We start from the raw sequence: 26761 nt of genomic DNA, 5'->3' as shown, positions 1-26761 counted from the left end.
GGCTCTCCGGTCATACCATAACCTCTGGTGCTGCTGGGCCGCCTGGAGGTTCTCTCGCACTGCCTGAGCCAATTCCTCCATACGGTCCCTTAGCTCCAGCACATAGGGTATAATGGGGGTCGCCTCGATCTCGCCCTCTCAGTGATCTTTAATAAGGTGTAGGGGTCCCCTCACGCACCTCCCGTACAACAGCTCAAAGGGCCAAAATCCTGTGGATTCCTGGGGCACCTCTCGGTAAGCAAAGAGGAGATGCAGCATGAATCTCTTCCAGTCTCTGTAGGCGCTCGTGAACGTCTTCAGCATTTGCTTCAGAGTACCGTTAAAGCACTGACAGAGACCGTTAGTCTGAGGATGGTATTGGGAGCTTGTCAGGGGTTTAATCCCACAGACCTTCCATAGCTGTTGGGTCAATTCTGCAGTGAACTGCGTACCCCGGTCAGATAAAATCTCTTTGGGGAATCCCACTCAACAGAAAATCTTGACCAGGGCATTAACCATAGTCTCAGTGTGGATGTTGGAGACAGCTACTGCCTCCGGGTAGCTGGTGGCATAGTTCACTATGGTAAGGATATTTCACTTACCGGAGCGGCTAGGCTGGGCCAGAGGTCCTATGAGATCTACCGCTACCATTGTGAAGGGATCCTCGATGATGGGCTCTAGGGTTGTCTCCCTACCCGTTGGCATACCTCACAGGTTTGACAATAATTCCGGACGTCATCGGATACCCCAGGCCAGAAAAAGTTCTGGGTTACGTGTAATGTCCGACGTATTCCCAAATGCCCTGCTAATGGGACGTTTTGCCCTATTCGCCCTGCCGGTATTTCTTGGTGATCTCCAGCTGGCGTTTTTGCCGGGTTCCGGGTGCGTTGACCCGGGACTCCGTAAGCCTGTACAACCGGCCACCCTCCTAGACTAACTGCTCCCCCCCCTGGCCCTCCTTGGCCTACTCTAGCCTTTTCCCACTACTTCCCTCCCAAAATCTTCCGGGGTATCCCAGGGAAGGGGCTCTATAGTCAGTGATGGGGTAGTTTGGCTTATCTGGGTCTCAGTAGGAGGCGGATGGCTCTTGGCGGCACGGCTTTGGGCTCTGGTTGTCATGGCTTGAGCTCGTGAGTGGGTGTAGATATAAAGGAGGAGGTCAACAGGCCAATGTCATTGCCCAATAAGACCTCTGCGGGCAAGTCTTTCATGACTCCCACATTAACGTTGCCGGCTCCAGCACCCCAATCTAGAAACATAGAATGTGACGGCAGATAAGAACCATTCGGCCCATCTAGTCTGCCCAGTTTTCTAAATACTTTTATTAGTTCCTGGCCTTATCTTATAGTTAGGATAGCCTTATGCCTATCCCACGCATGCTTAAACTCCTTTACTGTGTTAACCTCTACCACTTCAGCTGGAAGGCTATTCCATGCATCCACTACCCTCTCAGTAAAGTAATACTTCCTGATATTATTTTTAAACCTTTGTCCCTCTAATTTTAGACTATGTCCTCTGGTTGTGGTAGTTTTTCTTCTTTTAAATATAGTCTCCTCCTTTACTGTGTTGATTCCCTTTATGTATTTAAATGTGTCTATCATATCCCCCCTGTCTCGTCTTTCCACCAAGCTATACATGTTAAGATCCTTTAACCTTTCCTGGTAAGTTTTATCCTGCAATCCATGAACCAGTTTAGTAGCCCTTCTTTGAACTCTCTCTAAGGTATCAATATCCTTCTGAAGATATGGTCTCCAGTACTGTGTACAGTACTCCAAGTGAGGTATCACCAGTGTTCTGTACAATGGCATGAGCACTTCCCTCTTTCTACTGCTAATACCTCTCCCTATACAACCAAGCATTCTGCTAGCATTTCCTGCTGCTCTATTACATTGTCTGCCTACCTTTAAGTCCTCAGAAATAATCACCCCTAAATCCCTTTCCTCAGATGTTGAGGTTAGGACTCTATCAAATATTCTGTACTCTGCCCTTGGGTTTTTACGTCCAAGATGCATTATCTTGCACTTATCCACATTAAATGTCAGTTGCCACAACTCTGACCATTTTTCTAGTTTACCTAAATAATTTGCCATTTGGCTTATCCCTCCTGGAACATCAACCCTGTTACATATCTTAGTATCATCCGCAAAAAGACACACCTTACCATCAAGACCTTCTGCAATATCACTAATAAAAATATTAAAGAGAATGGGTCCAAGTACAGATCCCTGAGGTACCCCACTGGTGACAAGCCCAAGCTTCGAATATACTCCATTGACTACAACCCTCTGTTGCCTGTCACTCAGCCACTGCCTTACCCATTCAACAATATTGGAATCCAAACTCAAAGATTGCACTTTATTGATAAGCCTTCTATGTGCAACAGTGTCACCACTAGGTGGACCTGGGTGGTGGGGATCTGATATATAGCTCCCCGGCTACCTGGACAGCAACGGATATCCCAGGACATTCCGAGTTGTCAACCAAGTGTCTCTGGACCAAAGTGATGGTGGCTCCAGTGTCCTTGAGGCCTCGGACAGTTTTCCCAGTCACCATCACCAACTGACAGTGGTGTTTTCGGTTGTCAGTGATAGTTGATTGGACAAGGTGTACTTCATGGAGCATTTCCAGAGACTCCTCTCGGCTCAATTCCCTGGAATCCCAAGCAGTGGGCATGGGGTAATCCACGTGTGCAGCAGCCTGGGGGTTTGAAAACCCAGGCCAAGTCCAGTTGGATCTGAGGGCTTCCAGGGGACAATTATTGCGTAGATATCCCAGTTGCTTGCAGCGAAAACAGCATGGCTCTTTATTAACCGAGCATCCAGGGTTGGTCGGTGTGTGCCTGGTGGGGGTCTGGTATCTCCCCACTGCTGGTTGTACTGGTGTCTCGGTCCAGGAGGTTGGACCCGGGGTGTAGGACGATCCACCTTGCGGGCATCGGTATACTCATCCGCAAGTCTGGCTGCCTCGGGAAGGGAGAGGGGTCTACGGTCCCTTACCCACTCCTAAACGTCTGTTTGGATGTTGTGGCGAAACCAACCTCGCCACTGGGCCCTGGAGAAGCCTGTTTGCTAGCCTCCTACCTGCTGACTATGGCCCCTGGGTTATTTGGGGCATATTGTACTGTATATTGCTGCTACTGGCCCTTTTAACAGCATCTATGGACATATTGGGACTTTTGGGACTACTGTCCCTTTAAGACTGTGATACATACTCTAGTGTACTGCCTGTAATATTATATGTGCATTAAGTTTAACCTGGGATATGTATGCAGCATTCATCTGATTGTTCGGTAGAATCACTCCATTTATTATATTGAGTGAAACTACCGAACAACCAGACCACCCAGGAATAAGTGTGCCTCCAATTACAGTTTGCAACAATGTTGCAAACGGGTAATTGGCAATCAGTGTAATGTATTCTTTGTCCTCTGGGTGGCCGCCATTCGGGAAACAAACACGTGGCGGCGGCCATCTTAAACTACCGAACAGCGGTGTTTTGCCGTCGAGTGTCTGGAACTAAAATCGGACACTTGACTAGGCAAACACCGCTGAGACCTCCATACTTCCAGAAATTCGTATAGAAACTACCGAATGACCCGCCGTTCGGTAGAAAGAACCCCATAAACAAGGGAATTCATTCAAACCCTCTCCAGGCTCTATAACACAGGCAATTCGCCTGTTTTCATTCCCTTGTTTGTGACCGACCGCAGGGCCAAAATGCATGGAACTGTTTTCGGATACTTTACCCATGCGGTCGGTCAAATCTTTAGAACCCCATATCTCACGAACCATTCATCCGAATTACTTGAATTTTGGATATGTTGTCCCCCTGAATAAGGGCTATCCAGCGATGCTGGATTTAAAGGTGTACCCCCGGGTTTTGGGGTACATCCAGAACTTGGCTGAAAAAGTGTACCGGATAATTGAGTTTAATGTTATCTGAGGGGAGGGGATGTGTGGGCTGAACCATGTATGTGATTGGTTATTTTATGCCTCCCCCTGGGTGTGGCCTGTATGTGGATTAGTGTAATAAAAGCCAGGCTGGATGAGCCAGTCCAGAGTTCCTGTTTTAACCTCAAAGTGATGTGTCGTCTCATTATTGGGGGAAGGATTTATTGTATGCTGTTCCAGTTGACTGCTAGGGGTACAAGCCTATTCGTATGGTTCCTATTCAATGGTCTACAGCATTCATACGCTTGGGAGAATTTAAAGGTTTCTTGGATTCGGTGATTATGGTGTCTGCCAGAGTGCTTGGAGTCCTCAGGAAGCACTAGGAGCATCCATTAACGGAGGTACTCAGTCGGGGTGCCAGGTGATCCGTTACAGATGTGATTATAAAATTGTTCTAATAGGATGAGCTGCAGGATGTCATCTACTGTGGTCACTTGGCAGCTTGTAATCCAGTGGGACACTGACAACTGCAATCGGCAGGCCCACTCTGTATAAGAATCTTTGTCCACTTTGCGGGATTCTCAACATTTTCTGCGGTACGCCTCAGGGTGTAATGCGTACCTGGCCAAGAGCGCCTCTTTACCCGCTCATACATGTGGATCTCCTGGTCTGGAACAGCCCTGAAGGCATCTGCTGCTTTGCCCGATAGTTGTCCTGCTAATCAGGGCCGGATTAACATAGGGGCTGATGGAGCTGCAGCTCCAGGCCCAGGCCCAGGCCCATTTAAAAAGAAATATATATATATATATATATTTTTTTTTACACATTACTCTTAGGTTTGCCACCTGACTGGTATTTTAAGGCACAGTCGGTATCTGAGGCTGCCTGGCCATGACGGTATTGCAGTAATACCGGCAATACAAATATCCTTCTCAGTATAAACTGAGATTACTCTGCAACGCCAGCACCGGCAAGTAGGGGTCACTGTGTATGTAGAGAGGCAAGGATAGGAAGAAAGGGTAGGAAGAAAGTGGGGTAAGGGCTGCGCTAAGAACTAAAACACAATAATTTATAACAGTAAACACCAGACCAAATGGTCACAATGAATTGGTAACAGCAAAATAGGTCTATAAAAAAGTCTAGATTAAATTGCATAAAAGAGTCCTTTCAAGTGGTAAAAATATTGGATAAAAATAAATAAATGAAACGTCTCACTGATATAGCTGGATGGGATATGTGTACAGTCCTCAGGAGTTGATCCGTCCGGGTTGTAAAATAATCTGTATAGGTGAAGACAAAATTGGAAACACGACAAACTGCCAATGGTGAAGTATTGCGGATCCAAGGATAGAATAAATAAAAGGAAAAGAGGATAATACACTCACATTTGGAGGAGCTTGGACCAGCTCTAGGATGAAGGGCGTCTAGCGGTATAATCCCCGCTACAGGATATACCGGAAAGGTGCGTCCATCAATCCAACCTTGGTTATGTCGTACTCCAAAATATATAAAAACAGCAATAGTGCTCTCAATTGGAAAAGTATATTAAAATAAATAAAATAAAATATACTTACAAGTAGTGATGTACCGAACTGTCCGCCGACGATCAGTTCCCGGCGAACTTAGCGTGTTCGCGTTCGCCGCGGCGGGCGGACACATGCGCAGTTCGATCCGCCCCCTATTCGTCATCATTGGGCAAACTTTGACCCTGTGCCTCTCGGTCAGCAGACACATTCCAGCCAATCAGCAGCACTCCCTCCCTTCCACATCCTCCAACCTCCCTCCCAGCATCCATTTTCGATTCATTCTGAAGCTGCATGCTTAGTGAGAGGAGGGAAAGTTTAGCTGCTGCTGATTAGATAGGGAAATTGATAGCTAGGCTAGGGTATTCAGTGTCCACTACAATCCTGAAGGACTCATCTGATCTCTGCTGTAAGGACAGCACCCCAAAAAGCCCTTTTTAGGGCTAGAACATCAGGCTGCTTTTTTTTTTTTTTTTCCTGTGTAATGTAATTGCAGGTGCCTGCCAGCTTCTGTGTGAGGTTCACATTGGATACTGTGCCCACTTGCCCAGTGCCACCACTCATATCTGTTTTTACAATAGGTTAAGCTTTAGATTTAAAAGAAATATTTTTTTTTCACTGTAATAGAAGAGCAGTTGCCTGCCTGCCAGCTTCTGTGTCAGGCTGGATGCCTTGCCCATTTGCACAGTCAGTGCCACCACTCATATCTGTTTTAACAATAGGTTAAGCTTTAGATTTAAAAGAAATAATTTTTTTTCACTGTAATAGAAGAGCAGTTGCCTGCCTGCCAGCTTCTGTGTGAGGTTCACATTGGATACTGTGCCCACTTGCCCAGTGCCACCACTCATATCTGTTTTTACAATAGGTTAAGCTTTAGATTTAAAATAAATAATTTTTTTTCACTGTAATAGAAGAGCAGTTGCCTGCCTGCCAGCTTCTGTGTGAGTTTCACAGTGGATACTGTGCCCTCTTGCCCAGTGCCACCACTCGTATCTGTTTTTACAATAGCTTAAGCTTTAGATTTAAAAGAAATACTTTTTTTTCACTGTAATAGAAGAGCAGTTAGTTGTCTGCAAGCGTCTGGGTGTCAGGCCTCCTTCAGCGTGTGCTCTGCAGACCTGTGCCAGCGTGCTTTGACAGTTGCCAATCATATCTGGTGTCTCTTTAGCGTGCTTTTACTAAGAAAAAAGGTTTCCAGTGTAAGCTAATAGCAGCCAGTCAGTGTCCTTCAAGCGGCTCTGTCAGGCCTTCCTTCAGCGTGTGCCCTGCACAACCCTGCCAGCGTACTTTGACAGTTGCCACTCATATCTGGTGTCTCTATAGCGTGCTTTTTAAAACTCTTGCCCAGTGCCACCACTCATATCTGTTTTTACAATAGCTTAAGCTTTAGATTTAAAATAAATAATTTTTTTTCACTGTAATAGAAGAGCAGTTAGTTGTCTGCAAGCGTCTGGGTGTCAGGCCTCCTTCAGCGTGTGCTCTGCAGACCTGTGCCAGCGTGCTTTGACAGTTGCCAATCATATCTGGTGTCTCTTTAGCGTGCTTTTACAAAGAACAAAGGTTTCCAGTGTAAGCTAATAGCAGCCAGTCAGTGTCCTTCAAGCGGCTCTGTCAGGCCTTCCTTCAGCGTGTGCCCTGCACAACACTGCCAGCGTGCTTTGACAGTTGCCAATCATATCTGATGTCTCTTTAGCGTGCTTTTACAAAGAAAAAAGGTTTCCAGTGTAAGCTAATAGCAGCCAGTCAGTGTCCTTCAAGCGGCTCTGTCAGGCCTTCCTTCAGCGTGTGCCCTGCACAACCCTGCCAGCATACTTTGACAGTTGCCACTCATATCTGGTGTCTCTATAGCGTGCAATAAAAACCAAAATTTTGTTTCCACTGTAATAGAAGAGCAGTTGCCTGCCTGCCAGCTTCTGTGTGAGGTTCACAGTGGATACTGTGCCCTCTTGCCCAGTGCCACCACTCATATCTGTTTTTACAATAGCTTAAGCTTTAGATTTAAAATAAATAAAAAAATTTCACTGTAATAGAAGAGCAGTTAGTTGTCTGCAAGCGTCTGGGTGTCAGGCCTCCTTCAGCGTGTGCTCTGCAGACCTGTGCCAGCGTGCTTTGACAGTTGGCAATCATATCTGGTGTCTCTTTAGCGTGCTTTTACAAAGAAAAACGTTTCCAGTGTAAGCTAATAGCAGCCAGTCAGTGTCCTTCAAGCGGCTCTGTCAGGCCTTCCTTCAGCGTGTGCCCTGCACAACCCTGCCAGCGTACTTTGACAGTTGCCACTCATATCTGGTGTCTCTATAGCGTGCTTTTACAAATAAAAAAGGTTTCCAGTGTAAGCTAATAGCAGCCAGTCAGTGTCCTTCAAGCGGCTCTGTCAGTCCTTCCTTCAGCGTGTGCTCTCCAGAACTGTTCCAGTGAACATTGCCAATCATATCTGGTGTCTCTATAGCGTGCTTTTAAAACCAAAATTTGTTTTTCACTGTTATAGATTGAATAGCAGTTACTTGTCTTCAAGCGGGTGTGTCAGGCCTACAGTGTGTGCTCTGCAGAACTGTTCAAGTGCACATTGCCAATCATATCTGGTGTCTCTATAGCGTGCTTTTACAAAGAAAAAAGGTTTCCAGTGTAAGCTAATAGCAGCCAGTCAGTGTCCTTCAAGCGGCTCTGTCAGTCCTTCCTTCAGCGTGTGCTCTCCAGAACTGTTCCAGTGCACATTGCCAATCATATCTGGTGTCTCTATAGCGTGCTTTTAAAACCAAAATTTGTTTTTCACTGTTATAGATTGAATAGCAGTTACTTGTCTTCAAGCGGGTGTGTCAGGCCTACAGTGTGTGCTCTGCAGAACTGTTACAGTTCACATTGCCAATCATATCTGGTCTCACAGTAGCTTGCACGCATAGTACCACTAATCCCCCAAAAAATGACAGGCAGAGGCAGGCCACCCCGCAGGGGCCGTCGTGGTCGTGGTGCTGTGATTCCCTTTTGCCCTAGAATAATGCCCAGTTTTCAGAAGCCACGTACCCTGAACTTGAAAAGTTCTGAGGACATAGTTGACTGGCTAACACAGGACACCCAATCTTGTACAGCCTCCGCTCGGAACCTTGACGCACCATCCTCCTGCAGCTTAGCTTCAGGCACCTCTCAAGATACCACTCACCCGCCTGCCGCCACCACCAAAACTAGCACCACAGCCGCTTTACTTGGTATGTCAGAGGAGTTATTCACACACCCGTTTGAAGAAATGAGTGATGCGCAACCATTATTGCTAGAGGATGTAGATAACAGGGATATGTCTCAGGCAGGCAGCATTAAACACATGGAGGTATGGTGTGATGATGATGATGTTGTACCCGCTGCTGCTTCCTTTTCTGAGTTCTCAGATACAAGCGAAGCGGTTGATGATGACGATGCGTCCATGGATGTCACGTGGGTGCCCGCTCGGCAAGAAGAAGAACAGGGCGAAAGTTCAGATGGGGAGACAGAGAGGAGGAGGAGGAGACGAGTTGGAAGCAGGGGGGGGTCGTCGCAAGTAGCTAGTGGCACAGTCAGACAGCATGCATCGGCACCCGGGGTCAGCCCGACAGCACGCCAATCAACGCATGCTGTGTCCACCACCAGAATGCCGTCATTGCAGAGCTCAGCAGTGTGGCATTTTTTTTGTGTGTCTGCCTCTGACAACAGCGATGCCATTTGCAACCTGTGCCAAAGGAAACTGAGTCGTGGGAGGTCCAACACCCACCTAGGTACAACTGCTTTGCGTAGGCACATGATCTCACATCACAAACGCCTATGGGATCAACACATGAGTACAAGCAGCACGCCTACTCTAAGCCGCCATCCTCCTCCTGGTCCAGCATCTTCAGCCACGTCAACCACTGCTGTCCTCCTTGCCCCCTCTCAACCATCCGCCACTCCGTCTCCCGCCTTGAGCAGTTCCCGCTCATCTGCCCACAGTCATGTGTCTGTTAAGGACATGTTTGAGCGTAAGAAGCCAATGTCACCAAGTCACCCCCTTGCCCAGCGTCTGACAGCTGGCTTGTCCGAACTATTAGCCCGCCAGCTTTTACCATACAATCTGGTTGAGTCTGAGGCGTTCAAAAAATTTGTAGCTATTGGGACACCGCAGTGGAAGGTACCCGGCCGGAATTTCTTTTCACAAAAGGCAATCCCCAACTTGTACTTGATTGTGCAAAAGGAAGTCATGGCATGTCTGGCACACAGTGTTGGGGCAAGGGTCCATCTGACCACTGATACCTGGTCTGCAAAGCATGGTCAGGGCAGGTATATCACCTACACTGCGCACTGGGTAAACCTGCTGACGGCTGACAAGCAAGGAATGCGTGGCATTGCAGAGGAGTTGGTGACACCGCCACGAATTGCAGGCAGTCCTGCTGCCACCTCCTCTACTCCTCCTACTCCATCCTCTTCCATAACCTCCTCGGCTGAGTCCTCTTGTGCTGCTGCGTCTTGCTCCACATCAACGGCACCCCCCCAGCTCCCCAGGTACTATTCCACATCCCGGATACGGCAGTGTCACGCCGTCTTGGGTTTGACTTGCTTGAAAGCAGAGAGTCACACCGGACAAGCACTCCTGTCCGCCCTGAACGCACAGGTGGAAAAGTGGCTGACTCCGCAGCAACTGGATATCGGCAAAGTGGTGTGTGACAACGGAAAAAATTTGATAGCGGCATTGAAGTTGGGCAAGTTGACACATGTGCCGTGCATGGCACATGTGTGTAATCTGATCGTACAACGCTTTGTGCATAAGTACACAGGCTTACAGGATGTCCTGAAGCAGGCCAGGAAGGTGTGTGGCCATTTCAGGCGTTCCTACACGGCCATGGCTCACTTTGCCGATATCCAGCGGCGAAACAACATGCCAGTGAGGCGCTTGATTTGCGACAGCTCTACACGTTGGAATTCAACACTCCTAATGTTCGACCGCCTGCTCCAACAAGAAAAAGCTGTTAATGAATATTTGTATGACCGGGGTGCTAGGACAGCCTCTGGGGAGCTGGGAATTTTTTTGCCACGTTACTGGACGCTCATGCGCAATGCCTGTAGGCTCATGCGTCCTTTTGAGGAGGTGACAAACCTAGTCAGTCGCAACGAAGGCACCATCAGCGACATCATACCATTTGTTTTCTTCCTGGAGCGTGCCCTGCGAAGAGTGCTGGATCAGGCTGTAGATGAGCGTGAAGAGGAAGAGGAAGAGTTGTGGTCACCATCACCACCAGAAACAGCCTTATCAGCATCGCTTGCTGGACCTGCGGCAACGCTGGAAGAGGATTGTGAGGAAGAGGAGTCAGAGGAGGAATGTAGCTTTGAGGAGGAGGAGGAGGAGCAAGACCAAACACAACAGGCATCCCAGGGTGCTTGTTGTCACCTATCTGGTACCTGTGGTGTTGTACGTGGCTGGGGGAAGAACATACCTTCAATGACATCAGTGAGGAGGAGGAACGGGAAATGAGTAGCTCGGCATCCAACCTTGTGCAAATGGGGTCTTTCATGCTGTCCTGCCTGTTGAGGGACCCTCGTATAAAAAGGCTGAAGGAGAACGACCTGTACTGGGTGTCCACGCTACTAGACCCCCGGTATAAGCAGAAAGTGGCGGAAATGTTACCGAATTACAACAAGTCGGAAAGGATGCAGCATTTGCAAAATAAATTAAAAAGTATGCTTTACACAGCGTATAAGGGTGATGTCACAGCACAACGGGAATCTAACAGGGGGAGAGGTGGAAGTCATCCTCCTCCTCCCACGACGTGTTGTTGATGGAGGACATGCGGACCTTTTTAAGTCCTACACATCGCCACAGCCCTTCGGGATCCACCCTCAGAGAGCGACTCGACCGACAGGTAGCAGACTACCTCGCCTTAACTGCAGATATCGACACTCTGAGGAGCGATGAACCCCTTGACTACTGGGTGTGCAGGATTGACCTGTGGCCTGAGCTATCCCAATTTGCGATAGAACTTCTGGCCTGCCCCGCTTCAAGTGTCCTGTCAGAAAGGACCTTCAGTGCAGCAGGAGGTATTGTCACTGAGAAGAGAAGTCGCCTAGGTCAAAAAAGTCTAGATTACCTCACCTTTATTAAGATGAATGAGGGATGGATCCCGAAGGGACTGACACTGGGCGATACATTCGATTAAAAAAGGCCTGATGAGATGAGCTGCCTTGGGCTAAAAATGGTCCACACGCTGCTGTATTTTTTTTTTTTTTAATTCTTTATTTTTGCGGTGCTTTGCATGACAGTAAAACAGTACATTGCAAGTCAGAATTTCCAGTATATAGCATCAACATATTTATCTTGCATCTTGTGAGACTGCACCAATTATATAATTGTATAAAATACAAGCAATAACTTGGATCCGGGTCATTAACCGCTTAACCTGTGTTATTTGTGTGTTTGAGTCGTATATTCAGTGCTGGTATCCGCGTTCCGTGTGTGAAGTAGTTATGGAGTATGTGGTGCCTCCATGGTTATGACACTTGGGTGTGCCTGTATGTGTCGGTATGGTGTCCCGTGGGCATATTGATGGGTGTGTACTAGTGAGTGACTTCTGAAGCATGTGGGCTGTCCAGTGCAGCCTCCTGCCGTGAGTGTGGTCTCTGCCTCACGTGATCGAAACTCCTAACCTAGGGAGTCGCGGGGGGGGGGGGGGGAGGGGTGTGTGGTCGTGGTAAGAGTGTAGCAGTCACTCCATTAACCCCTTAAGGACACATGACATGTCTGACACGTCATGATTCCCTTTTATTCCAGAAGTTTGGTCCTTAAGGGGTTAAGCGTTTGTGGTATGTCCCCGTCTTAGGTGTACCAGTCGTGCGAGAGTGGGTCCCGTTGAGCCTGTGGTGTCAGTCAAGTACGGTCCATGTCAGGGTTAGGCCTGTCGATTGTTGTACGTGTGTCAGTCTTCTAGTAGGGATCGCAACAACATAAACAATAAACCGTTTAAACGTCTTTTTGTAACTCAGGTATGGTGTGAAGTTAGATAGGTTTCTCCTGACCTATGCTTTTGTATGCAATTCTTGACTCGTTTTAGACTTCACAAACCCTCGAGCTTAAAGCTCTACACCCACTAAGAGTGCAGGACAAACCCTAATCTTTGCAGAATAATGTACGTTGCCATGTGGACACTTTGACGGTAGGTAATGGGTCGGATACAACCTGTACCTTTACTATGCTGCCCTCTTAAAGGCCGGCTACTGTTCAGTATTCTAGATTAGTCATCTATATAAGGTCAGCATTTAATGGGCTTTAGCAATATATACATTTTGTCAGACCATTTAATCTTGCTTTTGTAGCTTGAAAGTAGTGAGGTGTGTTTATTAAATTTTAGTGCCCCTATTCAGCCTTAGGAGGGCAATGTCCCCTAGTCATGGGACACTGAGCTTGGCTTTAACCTCTATCAGATGTTTGGAGACCTTACAAACTGACAGCCACCGGCTCAAAAACAGGGTTCAGGAGAAAGAACAAGGTAATAAACAATTGTGATTTTCGCATTGAGTGTACGAACTGTAGGAATTATGGTAACGTTTCCAAAACGGCACTTGGTTACCAAAATTGGGCTCACAAAAAAAAAAAAAATATATATATATATATATATTGTTGCCCCCAAGAACATTGGGGTACTATAAGAAATGTTAAACGTTCAATGAAAATAACTTTGCAGTCTTTAGACCTGAGGTAAAGGTGAGCGCTGGGAAGGTGTCCCTACTGTGCCTCATTGTCAGCCAGTCCCTTGAGGCTGTCTTGGGTCCGAGGACCGAGGGCTTCTGTTCCGCGGTACAAACGTTGCGGTGCGCTCTGGGTCCCAATTGGTAGTAGAGGGTCTTGAGGGTGAGTTGGCGGTCAGTGGGTCCAGTCCCAAGGCCTGTATTATTGTGGGTGCCTCTTCCATGGAGGCAAGTGTGAGTTGGGATCCGTTCTGTGGTATTACCAGGGATCCGTGTGCCCCCCATCGATAGGTGATGTCTGTGCCCCCAGTCTGTTGGTGAGGGAGCTGAAGGTTTTGCGCCACATGAGGGTAGACTTTGTAAGATCCTGGAAAAAGGTTAGGCTAGCGCCCTCAAATATCAGGGGTGTTTTACCTTTTTAATGCAGACATGACCTGAATCTTGTCGTGTACATTTGGGCACCTGAGTATCACATCTCTGGGTGTGTTTGAGCGTACCTTTGAGGACGTAGGCAGGCGGTAGATCTCCTCAGTGACCATCTTCTTGACCGTGGTGTGAGGCAGAATAGTGGCCAGAAGGCGCCTTGTGTAGTGCGGTAGTTCATCTGACAAGATGGCTGCCGAGATGCCTCTAATTGTTATATTAGTGCGCCGATGGCGTTCCTCCATGGTTGTCTGCTGTGCCATTATGGCTCTTTGTTGCGCCTGAAGGTGGTGCATTGATTCTTGCAGCTCAGCTAGGTGAGTTTGCATGTCTGTAATGTGTTTTTCATTAGTGTGTACCCTGTTTATAGTGGCAGTGATGTCCTTTTTTATGGGGGCCAGTTCTGCCGCAAGGATTTTATGGAAGTCCGAAAAAAGGATTTTTAAATCATGCCTGGATGTTGGGGTCATGTCTGCTGGAGGGTCTAGTTGGTGTTGTGGCCCTATGTGGGCTTCTGAGGTTGTTTCTGCCTCCGGTTGATCCGTGTGTTGGTAGTGGGGCGCCGTACGCGGCGTGTCCGCGGGAGTAGTTTTAGCCGGAGCAGGCCTTTGAAGCATGGTCCCTATGTCCCGGTTTTGTTCTATGGCTTGTGGGCGCTGTGAGCGGCGGCCCATGGCTGGTGTGTGTGCCGGATGGTCTGACCTTTGAAGGGAGGCTTCGTCCCGCGCTTGTCGCGCTCCGTAGCCGCTGAGTAGTTTCTCCAGGTCTGGGATTGTGAGCGTGGGGTAGGCCCCAACCTTCCGTCTCCGCTTCTGCTGGGTGGAAGCCGCAAAGAAGGGCATCGATCGGCTCGGGAGTAGGTAGGGAGTCCAGCTGGGGGCTGGAGGAGGTTGGATCGGCTGAGGGTGTTGGGATTTTTAATAGATTGTGCCCGTTTACTGGGGAGCTTGTCGAGATGGCGTCCGTTTAGCTCGCTGGTTAAGCTCCACCCCCCACGCTGCTGTATTTTAGCTCTGAATGACGTTTGACTTGCGTGACTTATCCGCCACCAACTAGGGTTCAAGCCGCCATGTTTTAGGGCACTTTCTGCCTGTGAAACAAACATCAATTTTTCTGGCATGTGTACATGCCTAATTTTTAGGCCCACTGGTGCAGCACTGTGGCTTCAAAAACCAAACCAAAAAAAAATCCTCCAAGATGGCACCAATATACCAGTGGTCTAAGCATCTTCCCACCTTGGCCTAAAAAGGGGAGGTGATTCCACAATTAAAAATCGCTGCCATTTACACGTCCACTGATAGGAGACGCGGAAGGTATTAAACTGATCAGAACAATACTAAACTCACCACTCCTATCTGGTGGCACATTAGCTTGCCCGCGCAGTGCCCCAAATTTCAAGTAAGAGGACCGACCAAGCATCTTCTTCCATCTCCCTGTTACATAAATCAATGCCATATCCATAGAAATTGTACATAATATCCAGGAGAGTTTTACAGGGCCAAATCATGTCGCCTGTTGAAAGAGGTGACCTTGCTCGGGTCCCAGGTGTGCGGTTCCTAAAATGGCTGCCATATACACGTCCACTGATAGGAGACGCGGAAGGTATTAAACTGATTTGAACATTTACTAAACTCACCACTCCGAGTGCTGTTATTTATTTAAATTTTTTGTGGTGAGGCCTTACAGGACAGAGTGCTTCTCCAAGGGACATGTTAACTCGCGGGCAGCTGGCTCATCAAGGAACCAGAGCAGCTTTAACGAGCAGCTTGAACGGTGTCCCAATAGCTTGCATTTAAAAACCTGTTAAATGTTATAATAACATCAGATTGCTTTGCAGCAGGATATCCTTCCAGAAGAGATGTATTTGACAAAATGTTGTAATACCTTTAGTAAAAATTAGTGAAAAAATAAATCACAAGCAGGGTACAAATGGCTAATTAAAGCTAAGGATTTCAGGATTAACCATGTTTTAGAGAAGGAGATCCCACCAAAAAAAAAAAACCTTGTTCGATTCTAGAAACCTGGTGTGTATGGTAATCTGACCCAAGTCAATGAGGCAAAACTGCAGATGGAGGAAACATGCAAACTCACAAGTTACATTAGCACCACCACTCAAAAAACACTGAATAAACAGACGCAGAACTGTAGCCGTCTCTATATTTTAAAGTAAATTAAGTCATACAATTCACCACCCTCATTTTCTAAAAGGGGAAAAATTACCATGGGTCACTTTACCGCCAGTGAAGTTCAGCCCACCCCCGGCTCCAACCAATTGACTGAAATCCTCCAAGATGGCACCAATATACCAGTGGTCTAAGCATCTTCCCACCTTGGCCTAAAAAGGGGAGGTGATTCCACAATTAAAAATCGCTGCCATATACACGTCCACTGATAGGAGACGCGGAAGGTATTAAACTGATCAGAACAATACTAAACTCACCACTCCTATCTGGTGGCACATTAGCTTGCCCGCGCAGTGCCCCAAATTTCAAGTAAGAGGACCGACCAAGCATCTTCTTCCATCTCCCTGTTACATAAATCAATGCCATATCCATAGAAATTGTAGAGAATATCCAGGATAGTTTTACAGGGCCAAATCATGTCGCCTGTTGAAAGAGGTGACCTTGCTCGGGTACCAGGTGTGCGGTTCCTAAAATGGCTGCCATATACATGTCCTCTGATAGGAGACGCGGAAGGTATTAAACTGATTTGAACATTTACTAAACTCACCACTCCGAGTGCTGTTATTTATTTAATTTTTTTGTGGTGAGGCTTTACAGGACAGAGGGCTTCTCCACGGGACATGTTAACTCACGGGCAGCTGGCTCATCAAGGAACCAGAGCAGCTTGAACGAGGTGACCTTGCTCGGGTCCCAGGTGTGCGGTTCCTAAAATGGCTGCCATATACACGTCCACTGATAGGAGACGCGGAAGGTATTAAACTGATATGAACAATACTCCACTCCTATCAGTAGGTCCGTCCCATTGTGATTTATGCCCCCCACCGACCGCGCAGGGATGGGGGCCGGGGGGGAGGAAAGTAGGCCCCCCCATTGTGATTTATGGCCCCCACCCACCGCGCAGGGGTGGGGGCCGAGGGGGGAGGACAGTAGGTCCCCCCATTGTGATTTATGGCCCCCATCCACCGCGCAGGGGTTGGGGAGGACAGTAGCTCCCCCCAGTGTGTATCATGGGCTTTGAGGACAGGTGTCAATCCATACCTGCCAAGTGACCCTATGTAGGGGGGACAGTCCCTATTCTGCTCTGTGTCAGTGTGTATCATGGTCTCTGTGGACGGGGAACAGTCTCTATTCTGCTCTGTGTCAGTGTGTATCATGGTCTCTGTGGACGGGGAACAGTCTCTATTCTGCTCTGTGTCAGTGTGTATCATGGTCTCTGTGGACAGGGAACAGTCTCTATTCTGTTCTGTGTCAGTGTGTATCAGGGGTTTTGAGGACAGGTGTCAATCCATATCTGCCAAGTGACCCTATGTAGGAGGAACAGTCCCTATTCTGCTCTGTGTCAGTGTGTATCAGAGCTTTTGAGGACAGGTGTCAATCCATATCTGCCAAGTGACCCTATGTAGGGGGAACAGTCTCTATTCTGCTCTGTGTCAGTGTGTATCAGGGGCTTTGAGGACAGGTGTCAATCCATACCTGCCAAGTGACCCTATGTAAGGGGAACAGTCTCTATTCTGCTCTGTGTCAGTGTGTATCATGGTCTCTGTGGACGGGGAACAGTCTCTATTCTGCTCTGTGTCAGTGTGTATCATGGTCTCTGTGGACAGGGAACAGTCTTTATTCTGCTCTGTGTCAGTGTGTATCAGGGGCTTTGAGGACAGGTGTCAATCCATACCTGCCAAGTGACCCTATGTAGGGGGAACAGTCTCTATTCTGCTCTGTGTCAGTGTGTATCATGGTCTCTGTGGACGGGGAACAGTCTCTATTCTGCTCTGTGTCAGTGTGTATCATGGTCTCTGTGGACAGGGAACAGTCTTTATTCTGCTCTGTGTCAGTGTGTATCAGGGGCTTTGAGGACAGGTGTCAATCCATATCTGCCAAGTGACCCTATGTAGGGGGAACAGTCCCTATTCTGCTCTGTGTCAGTGTGTATCAGGGGTTTTGAGGACAGGTGTCAATCCATATCTGCCAAGTGACCCTATGTATGAGGAACAGTCCCTATTCTGCTCTGTGTCAGTGTGTATCAGGGGTTTTGAGGACAGGTGTCAATCCATATCTGCCAAGTGACCCTATGTAGGGGGAACAGTCCCTATTATGCTCTGTGTCAGTGTGTATCAGGGATCATTAGGATAGGTGTCAATCCATATCTGCCAAGTGACCCTATGTAGGGGGAACAGTCCCTATTCTGCTCTGTGTGAGGAGGAGGAACGGGGAATGAGTAGCTCGGAATCCAACCTTGTGCAAATGGGGTCTTTCATGCTGTTGTGCCTGTTGAGGGACCCTCGTATAAAAAGGCTGAAGGAGAACAACCTGTGCTGGGTGTCCACGCTACTAGACCCCCGGTCTCTATTCTGCTCTGTGTCAGTGTGTATCAGGGGTTTTGAGGACAGGTGTCAATCCATATCTGCCAAGTGACCCTATGTAGGAGGAACATTCCCTATTCTGCTCTGTGTCAGTGTGTATCAGGGGTTTTGAGGACAGGTGTCAATCCATATCTGCCAAGTGACCCTATGTAGGGGGAACAGTCTCTATTCTGCTCTGTGTCAGTGTGTATCAGTGTCAGGATCGGGACAGGGATCCAACACGCAGAGTACAAACAGGTACAGGGTACGTATACCGGACCTTAGAATGGCCGGACTAACGTAAGTAGTAGTAAAGAATGGTCTAGAGACAAGCTGAGGTCGAGGGAACGAGAGAGCAGGTAAACGAGAGACAAGCCGAGTCAAAGGGTAATAGAGGTAAACGAGGTAGAACAGACAAGCCGGGTCAAAACCAAAGAAACTAACAGAATACAAGAGCACTGAGTGACTAGACAAGCTAGAACCACGACAGGGCAATGAACAAACGTAGAAAGCCCTCTTTTATACCCTGATTCTAAACAGGTAATCACGCCCCCGACGAATCCTCATTCGTGCTTGGGGCTTGATTGACAGATCGGGTTGGGTTGTCGTCATGACGTCGGCTACTGAACGCCGCGTCATAAAAGGAAGTGGATCCCTCGCGGCCGGCGTGTAAACGACCGAGGGAACCGCGAGGAACGAGTGATTCAACCCTTTTGCGAGGAAGAACGTCCAAGTGTCTCACCTCCACAGAGGTAGAGACAGCAGGTACCCTGACAGTACCCCCCCCCCCTCAGAAACGCCCACCGGGCAGAAGGAACCGGGACGAGATGGAAAACGGGAGTGAAAAGCCCTGCGGAGGCGAGGCGCATGCACATCCTCCTGAGGTTTCCAAGACCTCTCCTCAGGACCATATCCCTTCCAATCAACCAGATATTGTAACTTCCCCCGGGAGATACGAGAATCGATGATGGAATTGATTTCATACTCCTCTTGTCCCTCAACCTGAACAGAGCGAGGAGAGGATGCCGTGGAGGAAAACTTGTTACATATTAGGGGTTTTAACAAGGAAACATGAAAGGAGTTAGGAATGCGTAAGGCAGATGGAAGAGCCAGACGATACGCAACTGGGTTAATTCGTGTCAGGACCCTGTAAGGTCCAATGTAACGAGGAGCGAATTTCATAGAAGGAACCTTCAAGCGAATGTTTTTGGTACTCAACCATACCCTGTCCCCTGGAACAAAGACTGGAGCCGCCCTTCTATGTTTATCAGCGTGTTTCTTGAACAACATGGAATTATGCAGAAGAATTTGTCGAGTCTGATCCCACAACTTCCTCAGATTGGCAACATGAACATCAACCGACGGTACTCCTTGGGAAGGAGAAACCGAGGGAAGAATGGAGGGATGAAAGCCATAATTCATGAAAAAGGGGCTAGAACGAGTAGAATCACAAACGAGATTGTTGTGTGCGAACTCTGCCCAAGGAATCAGACCAACCCAATCGTCCTGGTGTTCGGAAACGAAACAATGCAAATATTGTTCGATCTTTTGATTAGTGCGTTCAGCAGCTCCGTTAGACTGGGGATGATAGGCAGAAGAGAAATTCAATTTGATACCCATTTGAGAGCAGAATGACTTCCAAAAACGGGAAACAAATTGGGAACCTCTATCAGAAACAATTTCGGAAGGTATCCCATGTAAACGAAATATCTCTTTAGCGAATATCTCAGCCAAATCAGGGGAAGATGGAAGTTTAGGTAAGGGCACGAAATGAGCCATCTTAGTAAACCTGTCAACCACCGTGAGAATCACAGTCTGTTTTTTAGAAACAGGTAAATCGACAATGAAGTCCATAGCCAAACAGGTCCATGGTTTCTCGGGAATTTCCAAGGGATGCAAAAGCCCACAAGGAAGCGTCTGAGGTCGTTTAGTCTTCATACAGACCTCACATGCTTTGACGAAATCCCTAATATCTTTACGTAAGGTGGGCCACCAGAAATCTTTGGCTATTAAGGAGCATGTCTTACGAATGCCAGGATGCCCAGCCACCTTACTATTGTGAAAGCATTGTAGCAGTTCTAGTTGGAGTTCAGCAGGAACAAAATGCCGTGACTCAGGACTCTGTCTAGGAGCCAGATGTTGTAGCTTCATAATCTCGGCAAGCAACGGAGAATGAATCCTGAGGCTAGTGTTGGCGATAATATTGCACTTGGGAACTATAGAAGAGAAAACCGTCTCAGATATAGTAGAAGGTTCATGTTGGCGAGACAAAGCATCGGCCTTATAGTTCTTAGAACCAGGTCTATAAGTGAGCACGTAATTGAAATGGGTGAGGAACAAGGACCAACGAGCTTGTCTGGCGGATAAGCGCTTGGCCTCCCCAATATAAGACAAGTTCTTGTGATCCGTCAGAATAGAAACAGGATGCAAGGTCCCCTCCAATAAATGTCTCCACTCCTTTAAGGCCATGATAACAGCTAGTAGTTCCCTGTCACCAATATCATATCTGCTTTCAGTCCCAGATAGTTTCTTGAAAAAAAAAACACATGGATGTAATGGTTTATCCACGCCTAACCTTTGAGACAAGATGGCACCTATACCTGTCTCTGAGGCGTCTACCTCGAGTAGGAAAGGTAAAGTTGTATCAGGGTGAACTAAAATTGGTGCAGAAGCAAAAAGTTCCTTAAGTGTCTTGAAGGCAACGAGAGCTTCAGTAGACCAAGTCTTAGTGTCAGCCCCCTGTCTGGTCATATTGGTAATAGGAGCAATAATGGAAGAGTATCCTTTAATGAAGCGTCTATAATAATTGGAGAATCCAATAAACCTCTGAATGGCCTTGAGACCCCTAGGTAATGGCCAATCTAAAATAGACTGGAGTTCATCCGGATCCATTTTAAAGCCTTCCCCAGAAATCACGTAACCAAGAAAGTTTATCTGAGATTGATCAAAACTACATTTCTCCAATTTGCAGTACAATCCATGTTGTAGGAGTTTGCGCAATACCCTTCTGACTTGTCTGTGGTGGGTCTCAATTTCTCTAGAGTGTATTAGTATATCATCTAAATATACAATAACACAATCCTGTTGAAATTCCCTAAGAACTTCATTGATCAGATCCTGAAATACTGCCGGTGCATTACAGAGCCCAAAAGGCATTACCGTGTACTCATAGTGCCCATATCGAGTATTGAACGCTGTTTTCCACTCGTCTCCCTGCTGAATTCTCACCAAGTTATACGCCCCTCTGAGATCTAACTTGGTGAAAATCTTGGAACCCTTTAAACGATCAAAGAGCTCAGTAATCAAGGGAATTGGGTATGCATTTCTGATAGTTATTTTATTCAAACCTCGGTAATCAATGCAAGGCCTTAACGTGCCATCCTTTTTATTCACAAAAAAAAAAACGGCCCCGGCAGGCGAGGATGATCTCCTAATGAATCCCTTGTCTAGATTCTCACGGATATATTCCTCTAAGACTAAGTTCTCCTTAGTGGATAAAGGATATACATTGCCCCTCGGAGGCATAGTACCAGGTAGGAGATTAATCTTGCAATCAAAGGACCTGTGTGGAGGTAAAGTATCAGCATTCTTCTTGTCAAAGACTGCCTTTAAATCTATGTATCGAGACGGTATTTGTAAGTCTGTAGACTGGGTGGAGTTAACCGGTGTATTACCTACGCAAAGTGGTGAGACTTTCTGTAAACACCTGTCCTGGCAACCCTGACCCCATGAAGTTATCTCCCCTAGCTCCCAATCAATAATAGGGTTATGTTTCTTTAACCATGGATACCCCAGAACTATAGGAACAGAAGGGGAAGAGATAAGCATAAGGGATATATCCTCCTCGTGTAAGATACCAACAGTCAAAATAACAGGTATAGTCTCATGAGAAATCACAGGTTCAGATAATGGTCTACCATCTATGGCCTCAACGGCCAAGGGAGCATCTCTTAGCTGAGATGGGATAGAGTGTTTAGAAACAAAAACTTGGTCGATAAAGCTCTCAGCAGCTCCGGAGTCTATCAATGCCATAGTCTTTATTACTCCCTTCTCCCATGCTAAAGAAACCGGTAGTAGAAGCCTGTGATCTTTATAATTGTGTATAGAGGACAAAATAGAAACACCCAAGGCCTGTCCTCTAGAGAAACTTAAGTGCGAGCGTTTCCCGGACGATTAGGACAATTTAGGCGAAGGTGCCCTCTTACTCCACAATACATACACAATCCCTCCTTTCTTCTGTACTGTCTCTCCTTTTCTGAGAGGCGAGTATTGCCTATTTGCATAGGTTCAGAAAAAACTGGGATAGTGGTTTGAGGACTTTGAAATAAAGGCGCTAGTTTAAAGGAAGGTCTACGAATATTATCACGAGTGTTCTGTCTCTCTCTTAAACGTTCGTCAATACGAGAAATAAAAGAAATTAAATCCTCCAAATTTTCAGGGAGCTCTCTAGTAGCCACCTCGTCTAGGATTACATCAGATAATCCGTTTACAAATACGTCTATATAGGCCTGTTCGTTCCACTTAACTTCTGCCGCCAAAGACCTGAACTTACAGGAGAGATGGACGTAGCTCGCATCTCCTCCGGTGGATTACTAGATCGAGATAATAAAGCTTGCAGCGCTAGAGCCATCTGGTCCATTCTGTGATCCATGGCATCAAATCTAGAATCGGAAGGACCAACCTGAGTGTTTGTACCTGCAGGATCCATGGCCCTGTCGTAATGTCAGGATCGGGACAGGGATCCAACACGCAGAGTACAAACAGGTACAGGGTACGTATACCGGACCTTAGAATGGCCGGACTAACGTAAGTAGTAGTAAAGAATGGTCTAGAGACAAGCCGAGGTCGAGGGAACGAGAGAGCAGGTAAACGAGAGACAAGCCGAGTCAAAGGGTAATAGAGGTAAACGAGGTAGAACAGACAAGCCGGGTCAAAACCAAAGAAACTAACAGAATACAAGAGCACTGAGTGACTAGACAAGCTAGAACCACGACAGGGCAATGAACAAACGTAGAAAGCCCTCTTTTATACCCTGATTCTAAACAGGTAATCACGCCCCCGACGAATCCTCATTCGTGCTTGGGGCTTGATTGACAGATCTGGTTGGGTTGTCGTCATGACGTCGGCTACTGAACGCCGTGTCATAAAAGGAAGTGGATCCCTCGCGGCCGGCGTGTAAACGACCGAGGGAACCGCGAGGAACGAGTGATTCAACCCTTTTGCGAGGAAGAACGTCCAAGTGTCTCACCTCCACAGAGGTAGAGACAGCAGGTACCCTGACAATCAGGGATCATTAGGATAGGTGTCAATCCATATCTGCCAAGTGACCCTATGTAGGAGGAACAGTCCCTATTCTGCTCTGTGTCAGTGTGTATCATGGTCTCTGTGGACGGGGAACAGTCTCTATTCTGCTCTGTGTCAGTGTGTATCATGGTCTCTGTGGACAGGGAACAGTCTTTATTCTGCTCTGTGTCAGTGTGTATCAGGGGCTTTGAGGACAGGTGTCAATCCATACCTGCCAAGTGACCCTATGTAGGGGGAACAGTCTCTATTCTGCTCTGTGTCAGTGTGTATCAGGGATCATTAGGATACATGTCAATCCATACCTGCCAAGTGACCCTATGTAAGGGGAACAGTCTCTATTCTGCTCTGTGTCAGTGTGTATCATGGTCTCTGTGGACGGGGAACAGTCTCTATTCTGCTCTGTGTCAGTGTGTATCATGGTCTCTGTGGACAGGGAACAGTCTTTATTCTGCTCTGTGTCAGTGTGTATCAGGGGCTTTGAGGACAGGTGTCAATCCATACCTGCCAAGTGACCCTATGTAGGGGGAACAGTCTCTATTCTGCTCTGTGTCAGTGTGTATCATGGTCTCTGTGGACGGGGAACAGTCTCTATTCTGCTCTGTGTCAGTGTGTATCATGGTCTCTGTGGACAGGGAACAGTCTTTATTCTGCTCTGTGTCAGTGTGTATCAGGGGCTTTGAGGACAGGTGTCAATCCATATCTGCCAAGTGACCCTATGTAGGGGGAACAGTCCCTATTCTGCTCTGTGTCAGTGTGTATCAGGGGTTTTGAGGACAGGTGTCAATCCATACCTGCCAAGTGACCCTATGTAAGGGGAACAGTCTCTATTCTGCTCTGTGTCAGTGTGTATCATGGTCTCTGTGGACGGGGAACAGTCTCTATTCTGCTCTGTGTCAGTGTGTATCATGGTCTCTGTGGACAGGGAACAGTCTTTATTCTGCTCTGTGTCAGTGTGTATCAGGGGCTTTGAGGACAGGTGTCAATCCATACCTGCCAAGTGACCCTATGTAGGGGGAACAGTCTCTATTCTGCTCTGTGTCAGTGTGTATCATGGTCTCTGTGGACGGGGAACAGTCTCTATTCTGCTCTGTGTCAGTGTGTATCATGGTCTCTGTGGACAGGGAACAGTCTTTATTCTGCTATGTGTCAGTGTGTATCAGGGGCTTTGAGGACAGGTGTCAATCCATATCTGCCAAGTGACCCTATGTAGGGGGAACAGTCCCTATTCTGCTCTGTGTCAGTGTGTATCAGGGGTTTTGAGGACAGGTGTCAATCCATATCTGCCAAGTGACCCTATGTAGGAGGAACATTCCCTATTCTGCTCTGTGTCAGTGTGTATCAGGGGTTTTGAGGACAGGTGTCAATCCATATCTGCCAAGTGACCCTATGTAGGGGGAACAGTCTCTATTCTGCTCTGTGTCAGTGTGTATCAGGGATCATTAGGATACGTGTCAATCCATATCTGCCAAGTGACCCTATGTAGGGGGAACAGTCTCTATTCTGCTCTGTGTCAGTGTGTATCAGGGGTTTTGAGGACAGGTGTCAATCCATATCTGCCAAGTGACCCTATGTAGGGGGAACAGTCCCTATTCTGCTCTGTGTCAGTGTGTATCAGGGGTTTTTGAGGACAGGTGTCAATCCATATCTGCCAAGTGACCCTATGTAGGGGGAACAGTCTCTATTCTGCTCTGTGTCAGTGTGTATCAGGGATCATTAGGATACGTGTCAATCCATATCTGCCAAGTGACCCTATGTAGGGGGAACAGTCCCTATTCTGCTCTGTGTCAGTGTGTATCAGGGATTTGACTATCTTTATTCAGATTCAAAAATTACAATTCCAGGAAAAATTTAACAAACATTTACAAGAACATGTTATGCACATCATAGAAACAACGTGAACCTCTTTAAAGCCACAAACTTAAGACAAAAAATACGTACACACAATGTGTAAGGGTTTGAAAGAATATTCTGAATCCTTACATGTTTACTTTATCGTTTGTTTGATTTTTGTGAACCATATATAAACTACAAGCAGCGTGAAAACTATAAAAACTCAAGTGGCCATGCTGATCAAATTAAATAGTATGCTTTACACAGCGTATAAGGGTGATGTCACAGCACAACGGGAATGTAACAGGGGAAGAGGTGAAAGTCATCCTCCCCCTCCCACGACCCCGCCATATCTGCCAAGTGACCCTATGTAGGGGTAACAGTCTCTATTCTGCTCCGTGTCAGTGTGTATCATGGACTCTGTGGACGGGGAACAGTCTCTATTCTGCTCTGTGTCAGTGTGTATCAGGGGCTTTGAGGACAGGTGTCAATGTTAGGTGATTTCTGCCCTTTATGGATTAAAAGCAGACTCTGCATCAACTATGTAATTTTCCATGGGAGTTTTGCCATGGATCCCCCTCTGGCATGCCACAGTCCAGGTGTTAGTCCCCTTGAAACAACTTTTCCATCACTTTTGTGGCCAGAAAGAGTCCCTGTTGGTTTTAAAATTTGCCTGCCCATTGAAGTGAATGGCGGTTCGCGCGGTTTGCCGGTTCGCGAACATTTGCGGAAGTTCGCGTTCGCCGTTCGCGAACCGAAAATTTCGGGTTCGCGACAACACTACTTACAAGTATAGAGCAGAAAATACTGCTCTATTAATACAGTGCTGGTGGAATGATCCCCACCTAGGATTTATTGACTCAGGATACAAATAATAAATGCCAGGAACAGTAACTAAAAAAGTGCATATAAAATACAATAAAATAAGGATTGGTCCTATAAAAAAGGTAACCAAAAAAAAACTTTTATTGTTTAAAATACACAATTTAAAACCATTAACACGTTTCACCTGTAAGGCTTTATCAAAATGGTAGTATACGCAATACTTCACCATTGGCAGTTTGTCGTGTTTCCAATTTTGTCTTCACATATACGGATTATTTTTCAACCCGGACGGATCAATTCCTGAGGACTGTACACATATCCCATCCAGCTATATCAGTGAGACGTTTCATTTATTTATATTTATCCAATATTTTTACCACTTGAAAGGACTCTTTTATTCAATTTTTAGAGACCTTTTCATAGACCTATTTTGCTGTTACCAATTCATTGTGACCATTTGGTCTGGTTTTTACTGTTATAAATGATTGTGTTTTCGTTCTTAGCGCAGCTATTACCCCCCTTTCCCATTTTCAGTTTGTTTTATTAGAGTTTTGAGAGTGGGAATGAGAGGTTAATGTCAGAGAGCAAGAATGAGAGGGTTAATATTAGAGAGTGGGAATGAGAGGCTTAATATCAGAGAGTGGGAATTAGGGGGTTAATATCAGAGAGTGGGAATGAGAGGTTTATGTTAGAGAGTGGGAATGAGAGGGTTAATATCAGAGAGTGGGAATTAGGGGGTTAATATCAGAGAGTGGGAATGAGAGGTTTATGTTAGAGAGTGGGAATGAGAG

The sequence above is a fragment of the Pelobates fuscus genome, chromosome 5 (assembly GCF_036172605.1).
Source record: "Pelobates fuscus isolate aPelFus1 chromosome 5, aPelFus1.pri, whole genome shotgun sequence".
Lineage (NCBI taxonomy): Eukaryota > Metazoa > Chordata > Amphibia > Anura > Pelobatidae > Pelobates > Pelobates fuscus.
Note: the sequence above shows the minus strand (reverse complement) of the source record.